Raw genomic sequence first — 10003 nt, 5'->3', positions numbered from 1 at the left:
TTCCCTCCCTCCCTCCCTCCCTCCCTCTCTCTGTTTATTTTGAGACAAGTTCTTACTCTATAATCAGGGTAGCCTGGAACTCATTCTGTAACTCAGGTTGGTCTTGAACTTGTGACAATCCTCCTGCTTCGGCTTCTAAGTACTGGGTTACAAGTGCCACTGTGTCTCGCTCTGTACTTCCCCTCTCCCCCCCCCCCCCCCCCCCCCCCCCGCTTTCTGGGACAGGGTCTTGCTGTGCAGCTCAAGCTGGCCTCAACTCCATCATGTAGCCCAGGCTGGCCTTGAATTTCTGGCAATCCTCCTACTTCAGACTCCTAAGTGCTGGCTACTATACCTGGCTCACATGTTGTGTTTTATAAATAATACAGACATTCCTATACCCAGGTTCTCCATTAATGAGTCAAAAATATTTTATGTCATTTTTGAAAAGACATCTATAGCTGGGCAGTGGTGGCGCACACCTTTAATCCCAGCACTTGGGAGGCAGAGGCTGGCTGATTTCTGAGTTCGAGGCCAGCCTGGTCTACAGAGTGAGTTCCAGGACAGCCAGGGCTACACAGAGAAACCCTATCTCAAAAAAACAAAAAACAAAAACAAAAAAAAACAAAAAAAGAAAAGACATCTATACAGAACATGCAGAGACCTTTTCTTTCCATTAATCAAATAACACAATATAACAGCTACATTCATAACATCTGCATTGTGGTCACCTAGAGGTGATTTACGGTATCCAGGAAGATGTGTGTGTGTGTGTGTGTGTGTGTGTGTGTGTGTGTGTGTGTGTTCTGGGCAAACATCCGTCATTTTATAGAAAGAACTAGAACACATGTGGATTTTTGTATCTTTGGGGGATAACCTGCAATCAATATCCTAAAGGACTTAAGGGAGATTGGCCCTAGGAGAACAGGGCTCTTGTAACTGGCAAGAGACACAGGAAAGTGGGGAGAAATGTAGCAAAGGCTGAGGTTGTGTCTCGGTGGTAGAATGCAAGTTCTTCGTTTCCACTGACAGGGCTGGAGGGTATGGGGTGGGCTACAGCCTATGAGCCAGAGAAAAGATGGAGCTGGACCCTTAAACAGGCGCGCGGGTTGTGCTGTGTTCCCGGTTGTTAGCCGGCTTCCCCGGGCACTCAAGTTACCTCTTCCCCCAGTGTCAGCAAAAGAGGTTCCTGCTGCTGACTGACCAAGGGAGGCAGTCTCGCCCTTCTCGTCCCCGCCCTCAGTCAGCACTGCGCACCGAGAGAAAATGAAAGTTAGCCTTTGCGCTAGTGCGCTGGCCTTCATCATCGTGGGCTGCTCACAGGGGGCACGCCGGAGACCAGAGAGGCCTTGGCTCCTGCAGTGGCAGCAGCTGGCACGCAGCCCGGACAGGCACCTCCAGCTCCAGCTGTTGCTGTTGCTGTTCAACACTCCACATCCTGAGCTGGCTCCTGAGCCCTGCTCCTGGGAGAACGTGAAGACAGCAGGGGAGAGTCCTGAGCAGAGTCTGTTCCTTCCTGGCCCAGGAAGGGGCTGGGTAAAAAAGTAACTAGACTTGGACCTGCAGGATCTTGAAGGGATGGTGGCCGGGGATCCTGAGCAGGTTTTGTCCTCAGCCAAAAACCGGTTCTTGTCCAATCCAGCAAAACAGTCAGTACTCGGGCCTGCTAGAGAAGTTTGAAAATGAACCAGCTCCCCTGCATCCCCTCAGAAAGGCCCCTCAGACTGAAGATGCTCCCACCAGCCGCATCTAAATTTCTCTTTATCTATGTGTTTCCTCCTTAATTGTGTGTTGAATTGTCAGGTAGGTCATAGACGCTTTGGGTAGGAGACTGTTGGTGTCTTTGGCTCCAGGGCCAAGCCCAAGTGTCTGCCCCATCTGTTCGGAATGAATGGGTAGGCCTGAGACTAGCTGGCTGCCTACCAACCCATCCGGTCTTTGGCTTTTTCAACCTTCTGTTTGGACAAGGTGGTTTCATGTACCTATTGAAAGGAACTGGTTGTACTTGGGAGTATCGCAATGCATCTTCAGCTTGAAGAGACGGCTCAGTGGCCCCAGCTTCAGTTGCCAGTTCCCACATGGCAGCTCACAATCTTCCCTAACTTCAGTCTCAGGGGATCAGATGCCCTCTTCTGGCCACTGAGGGTACCAGGCACATACATGCTACACATACATGCACATACGTTCATTTAGACAGACAGACAGACAGACAGACAGACAGACAGGTAGGAAACCCATACCTATAAGATAAGTCTTGAAAAGAAAAAAGAAATGCATCCTTGGGGTACAGTGGTTAGGAGTACTTGGTTTTCTTCCCGAGGACCCAAGTACAGTTTCCAGAACCCACATCTGATGGTTCACAACTGCCTGAAGCCCCAACTCCTGAGGATCTGACCTCTTCTTCTGCACGCACATACCCACACATACCCATAAGCAGAAAGTAAAGAATAATGTGTCCTTTCAAGCTTTATATCATCATCATCATCATCATCATTATTATTGTTATTATTATTGCTTTTGAGACATGGCCTTGAACTCTGAGAGATTTGCCTGCCCCTGAGTTCCTGAGTCGGCGGTTGTAGTTTTAGGCTGTAGGTCTGGTTGTAGGTTCGTGCTCCCTCCCTCTGTGGATTATCTCCCCAACCTGCAGTGTAGAATTTGGATATGAGTGGTCTTTACGGTTTCTTGTAATGATGTATGTCACTTGTCACCATTTAATGAGCTCTCACGTCATGAAGAGAAGGAAAATTATAGAGTAGGTAGAGAGAGTTATACTTAGCATAACCTTGAGCATAATAATTTAGAAGACCTTCACTTAAAACCTGGTTACACTAGGAAATTTGAAACTCGTTTGAGTCGATGAATGTGGTCCACTGACTGGCTCATTGATTGGTGTATTCGGTAAAACACGGGCTTTGAGAAAGGTGAATGGATGACATTAAAGAAACTTCCTGATTGGTTCGTGGAGCTGAAGGTTTATTTTGTTTTACTACATTTCCTATTTAGTGCACTTGAGTTGGGGTATGCGTGTATGTGTGTGTATGTGTGTGCACACGTGTGTGCCAGCGTGTGTGTTTGGGTGTGCATATATGTGTGTGTTCATATGTGCATGTGTGTGCGTGTGAACATATGCTTGTGTATGAGTGTGTTTGGGTGTGCATGCCATGTCACATGTGTGGAGGTCAGAGGACAACTTACAGAAATCAGTTCTTTCCTTTACTTTGTGGGTCCTGGGACTAAACTCGGGCTTAGTGGCAGACGTCTTTACCCACAGGCCTCTCAGCAGCCTGGAAAGCTTTCTTTTTGTCTGTGTCTATTTCTTCCTCCTCTTCCTCCTCCTCTTCTTCCTTCTCCTTCTCTTCCTCCTCTTTTTCCTCCCCTTCCCACTTCCCCTTCTCTTCCTCCTTTCTTTTCCTTTCTTCCCTTTCCTTCCTCCCTTTTCACTTACCTCTCTCCCCTCTTTCCCCCATCCCCTATCCACTCTCAACTGGCAGTTCTCTTAGCTCAGGCTCCCAGTTGCTGGTGTGGCAGGTGTGTATCACAACACTGGTAACAGCTGCCAACACTGAGATTCAAAACCTAGACAAGCATTTACCCATCACTCAAACAAAGTGAATTGTGCTGAGACCCTGCCTCCATTCTCTTTCAGTTGCTGTGATCAAACACTACCCAAAACCAACATGGGGAGGAAAGGGTGGATCTCACCACCCATGTTACAGCCCCTTCGTGAGGAAAGTTGGGGCAAAAGTTCAAACCTGAAGGCAGGAACTGAAGCAGAACCACGGAGGAACAGGGCTTGCTGGCTTGCTCCCAGCTCAGGGTCACCTACCTTCCTTATGTAACCCAGGACCATCCGCCCAGGGGTAGCTCCACCCACAGTGGCATGAAACATCAGTTATCAATCTAGAAAATGGCCCAACAGACTTGCCCTCAGGCCAGTCTGATGGAAGCAGTTCCTTCCTCAAGCCCTTCCTTCTCCCAAGAATCTCCAGTTTGTGTCACATAAATAAAACCTCTCCAGAACCGACTCCCTCCCTGTTAGTTTAATAGAAAGTGGGAAGTTAAAGCCTGGGCTCAGAGACTTTGTCTGAGCAAAGCGTGTGCCTGGAGATGAGGCACAGAGAGCCTAACCCCATGATCCGCCAGAGTTCGGAAAATAGAAGAGGAAGAATTTGTGAGAGAAGAGAAAGAAGAAATACCCCCGTGTAGACCTCAGCACCTCACCCTGCTGTCCTCTGTGGCACAGGCCTTGGCCTCTGAGTCCTGGGTAGAACACACAGGACCAGCTAGGCAGTGGTGGTGGCGCACACCTTTAATCCCAGCACTTGGGAGGCAGAGGCAGGCAGATCTCTGTGAGTTCCAGCCAGCCAGGTCTACATATTCCAGGACAGCCAGGGCTACACAGAGAAACCCTGTCTCAAAAAAATAAAAGCAAACAAAAAATAAAACCAACCAAACAACAACAAAACACATGACGTATCTGAGAGGAAGGGAGGGAGGGAAAGCCAGCTTTATCACAGATTGGCCACCTGAGGGGTTCCTTCATGCACTGAAATCCTTCTCAAGGAAAACAGGGGGGTGGTTTTAGCCTTATTTATCATCTGTGGATATTATAAACCATGTAGATCACATTTTAGGTTAATGAGAAGAGACTTATGCCCAACAAAATGGTAGCACACAGCAAATGGTACAGCATCAGACTGGCTGTCCTTTTAAAATCCCTTTTTAAAAAGTTAAAATAGGAATTAAAGAAATGGCCCAGCCATTATGAGCACTGGCTTCTCTTGCTGAGGACCAGGGTTCAGTTCCCAGCACCCACAGAGCAGCCCACAACTAGGGCATCTGACGCCCTCTGCTGGCCTCTGTGTGCAATGCACATATGCAGCACCCTTACATGCCAACAAAATACTTATGCACACACACAAAAAAAATATTTTTAAAACATATAAAAGAAGCTAAGCGTGATGGTGCACACATTTAATCCCAGTAGCTGGGATGGAAGCGGGGGGGGGGGGGGTTGGGAAGGCACAGAGGCAGACAGATCTCAGCCGATCTGGTCTATCTTGTCCTCCAGGGCTACATCTGTGTGATTCTGTCAGAGTCGGGGGTGGGGGGGTGGGGGGGGAGGAAGAAGGATAGAAAGAGGGAAGAGGAATAGGGAGGAGAAGGAGGGATGGAAAGATGGAGGGACAGAGAGGTGGGGGTGCAGGGAGAGCACTTCAAAACAGAAAAAGTTTCTTATGTCACCTTGTAGTGGCTTTGACTAGCTTTCCTGACTGCACATCTTGCTTAGTTTATTCTTAAACCATTTTTCTCAAACGATCGCCTTCTGGCTGTTCTTGTCACTCATTTAAATGCTTTTCTGGAGCTCCACAGGGAGGCAGGGAATTCGCTCTGTGGAGCCCTCCTCATCCCAGACCCCCTTGTGGAAGAATCGGTCTTTTAGAAATTCCTTTGGCCTTCTGAAAATTAGAAAAAGCTATCCCGTGGCAGTGAAACATCGGAAAAAAAAAAAAAACCCACGGATTCAGATTTCCTTTCAGCTAAATGGGGCTTTCAAAGAAGCTGGTTTGCTTATATCCCTCCCAGCAATCAGGAAAACTGCTAAGTGGTTAAAAAAAAAAAATTCTGCCAGAACAGGCACTCGGAACAGTTACACCGGACAGCAGCCTGGAGCTGGGCCTGTCACCACCCTGGTGACCATTCTGGCCGCTATCCCTGGTCAAAGTCCCACCCCTTCACTTACCAACATGTGACTGGAGAATATGGCCCAGCTCTCATCCAACAGTAAACGCTCCCGGTCAACCACACGTGCTTATCTGAGGCTTCACTTTCCACCTACAGAGTTAAATGAGAGAAGTCAAAGAATAAAGAGCAAAGGCGGAACCATGATCCTGACAGAGCGGGACTGAGATTCGCTGATTCAGCCTTTCTTTTCTCTTTCTTTCTTTCTTTCTTCCTTTCTTCCTTCCTTTCTTTCTTTCTTTCTTTCTTTCTTTCTTTCTTTCTTTCTTTCTTTCTTCTTCCCTTCCTTCCTTCTTTTTTCTTTCCTTCTTTCCTCTTTCTTTCTTTTTTTTTCAATATCCTTCCCATAAATTGTGGAGGCATGGAAACCAATAAAGTTTTAAGTTCTGTTTGTGCCGGGCGGTGGTGGTACACACCTTTAATTCCAGCACTAGAGAGGCAGAGCAAGAAGAGCTTTGTGAGTTCGAGGACAACCTGGTCAATAAAGCAAGTTCTGTCTAGTACAGCCAAAGCTAGCACAATACAACCAGAGCTATACAGAGAAATCCTATCTGGAAAAAAAGAAAGAAAGAAAGAAAGAAAGAAAGAAAGAAAGAAAGAAAGAAAGAAAGAAAGAAAGAGTTCAGTTTTCAAGTTACTTTAATATTCCTTTTCAAAGTGGGATACTTAACAATAAGGCACAATAGAAATACTTTTATGATTTCTAAATGAGATTTTTATTTTATTTTTATTTTTATTTTCAAATGTAGCTTGCCTGGAACTCCTATGTAAGCCAGGCTGGCTTTGAACTCCCAGAGATCTGCTGGAATTGGAGGCATGTGCCATCATACCCAGTGTCTTGTTTGGTAATTTTTTAAAGATTTATTTTATTTTATGTGAATGTATGTTCGCCTGCATGTCTATGTGCTCACCACAAGTGTGCCTGGTGTCTGAGGCCGGAAGAGGTTGTTGGATTCCCTGGACTAGAGTTACAGATTGTTTGTGAGCCGCCATGTGGGTGCTGAGAGCAGAACACTGGTCCTCTGAAAGAGCATCCAGTGTTCTTAGCTGGTGATCTGTCTCTCCAGTTTTGTATATAGTGCACAAGTTACCTACAGAGGTCAGAAAAAGACATTGGGTCCCCTGGAACTGGAGTTATGGATGGCTGTGAGACACCGTGTGGGTGCTGGGAATTGAGTCCAGTCCTCTACAAGAGCAACAAGTGTTCTTAACCTTTGAGGCCCAGTTTTAAGCATTTTTATCAAAAATAGCTGAGTACCACTTCTAGGTTCTAATGTTAAGAAAAATTGCATCTGTTATAAAAATGAAGACAGCAAAACATTTAGACGGAAAGACGGATAGGCGCAGAAAGAAAGACAGATAAAGAGAAAGAAAAAAGAAAGAAAGAAAGAAAAAGGAAGGGAAAAGAAAAAAAAGAAAAATTTGTATTTGTGTTGTCTCCTCCACAGGTCAGTTGTTTCTTTAAAAATATTCCTTGCTCAGACTGGAGAGATGGCTCAGTGGTTAAGAGCACTGGCTGCTCTTATAGAGGACCCAGGTTCAATTCCCAGAACCCACATGGAGGCTCACAACTGCTTGTAGTATGAATTCCAAGAAATATGATACCATTTTCTGATCTCTTGTGCCACCAGGCATGAACATGGTACACATATGTATGAGTAGCAAAACACCCCTACGCATAAGATAACAATAAAAATACTGTTTTTAAAGCACATGCTTTATTTAATTTTTTGGCTTTAAAAAAAGTATTGTACATGTATGACTTTGCATGTATGTATGCATGTCTGTATGCATGTGTGTATGCATGTGTGTATGCATGTATTTAGAACAGGCAGAATCCAAAAGAGAGTATTAGTTCCCTGTAGAAAGAATCTTCACATACTGTGTGGTGGCATCACCTGTTAATAAAAGCCTGTGGCCAATGTGCCAGGCAGGATTAGGCGGTACAATATCTGCAAGAGAAAAATAGGATTCTGAAAAATAGTCAGGCGCAGGAGATTCACCCAGAATGCTGAAGGAGAGGGCCGCGTGAAACTGAGGAGAGGTAGCCAACCACAGGGCAGGACTTAGAACAGAGTAAACAGGGAATAACGTTATAAGCTAGCCGGGGGAACAAGTCCAAGCGTACGGCATAAGCATTTATTTGTGAAATCATTGAGCCTCAGAACCGAGAGGCCGGGTGGAAAAGCCCGAGGTTACAATTCTCCCTGAAATTTGAGTTAAAAGCAGTTGTGAACTGAGATCGAAGGAGCTGGGAATCAAACCCTCATCCTCTACAAGAGCATCCCGTGCTCTGACCCACTGAGTTCTCGACGTATTTTAAAGAGAACGATTCTGATATAATTATTTCCTAACAAAATGTAGATATTATGAAAGTTATAAAAAATAATAAAACAAACCTTCTACCTGGACGGCAGTAAAATACTGCAGGATAAGGACAAATGACCACTTCAAACAGTGAGTTTCCTGCTTTTTTCATGCTTTGTCTGCTTGGGTCTGAAGGTCACAGCTTCATGTTTCCCTGTATCCAAAATTATCTAACTAGCTTTTTAAAAGTTCCATTTGGGTGAATTTTTCAAGGGAGTTTTCGTGAAAGTCATCCAATATGCCTCGTCTTTGACTTTAGTCGTTTTCTTGTTGATTTGGCAAAATACACAACAAAAGCTACCAAACGGAAGGAAGGGGTCCTTGTAGGTCCTGGTTTGAAGGTTCAGTCCAGCGCGGTGGATAAGGATCGCAGAGAGATCCTTATCTCGGGCTGTGGAGGCGAGAGCTCGAGGCAGCTGGTCACATGGAGTCCGCAGTCAGGAAGTAGGGGGCTATGCATGCCTTCGGGCTGGAGGTTTCCTCCTGTTCCCTTTTTACTCAGTTCTCAGCCCCAGCCCACGAGATGGTGCTGCCCACATTCAGGACCAATGTTCCCTCCTTAGATCTCTGGGAACACCTTCACGGACATCCAGAACCGTGTCTCCTAGGTGATTCCAGCGCTCCTCAAGTCAACAAACAGTTACCAACATCACACCCTCTGATTCAGACATTTCATTATTTGAAATATATTTATATCAAAATAAAACAATCGTAGATAGTATTGTGAGTCTAAGGAGTGGATAGGCATTGTAGCCTCTTTGTTAAAAAAAAAAAAAGTCACAAACCACAAACTATCTAAATGTTTAATAACACAAGGCTGACCAAATCTGTGAATGAAAGTTCCTGGCGGGGGGGGGGGGGGGGGGGGGGGGGGGGGGGGGGGAACTGGACCTTCTACAAAGCTGATTAATTAATTAGAACTTCAATGATTATGGAGAGGTTGGGATGTTGCATGTCAGGAGCCTAATTACAACTTATCATGCATAACCCCCTTATTAGCCATTCTTTCCACCTGTGGCTATTAGGTAAAACCTTCTGAGATGTATTAATTTATCAGAGAATCCCAAAACCAAGTGTTCTTCACTCTGCTGTGACCTGAAAATATCTCCACTAATATATTTTTAAAGTGTCTTTGCTGGGCGGTGGTGGCGCATGCCTTTAGTCCTCAGGAGGCAGAAGCAGGAGGATCTCTGTGAATTCAAGACCATCCTGGTCTACAGAGTGGCAGGACAGCCAGTGATCGATACACAGTAAGACCCTGTCACAAACACATTAGATGCAATGCATTACAGACTAATAATATACAGTGAGTGCTGGCCCCAGGCTCAGGGGTGGAATGCTTGTCCAGCCCGAGTGAGGCCCTGAGTTTGCCATACCTAACACCTAACACAAGGCAGACTGATAAGCACACAGTGGAGTCTGCAAATAGCATGTAAACATATTTCCATGTTTGAAAGGGCGAATATCTAAGTGCAAGTAAAACACTCATACAGATAAAAAAAATAAGTAAATCTTTTTTTAAAACAGTGGTTGAAGGTGTAGCTCAGTGGTAGAGAACTTAGTAGGAGAAAGGTCCTGAGTTCAGATCTTAACAGAGAAGTAAAAAGAGATCCATTTAATGATGTGTGCCATTTCAGCTGTAAACATGAATGCATATACATGTGTGTATGTGTGTGTGTGCATGACATTTGGTTAGCCTTTCTGACTAGTAGAATCATACTCTGCCCATGTGTGTGTGTGTGTAAATAAATTTAACTATCAAAGTGAGGACAACTGGGTTTGTTGTTTTGTTTGTTGTGACAGAGTCTCATTGTGTAGACCAGGATGCCTTGAACTAACTCATAGAGATCCTCCTGCCTCTGTCTCCTGAGTTCTGGGACTAAAAGCATGCACCACCATGTCTGGCAAAGCT

The sequence above is a fragment of the Arvicanthis niloticus genome, chromosome 24 (genome assembly GCF_011762505.2).
Source record: "Arvicanthis niloticus isolate mArvNil1 chromosome 24, mArvNil1.pat.X, whole genome shotgun sequence".
Classification (NCBI taxonomy): domain Eukaryota; kingdom Metazoa; phylum Chordata; class Mammalia; order Rodentia; family Muridae; genus Arvicanthis; species Arvicanthis niloticus.
The sequence above is the reverse complement of the archived record's forward strand: the minus strand, read 5'-3'. Positions refer to the sequence as shown.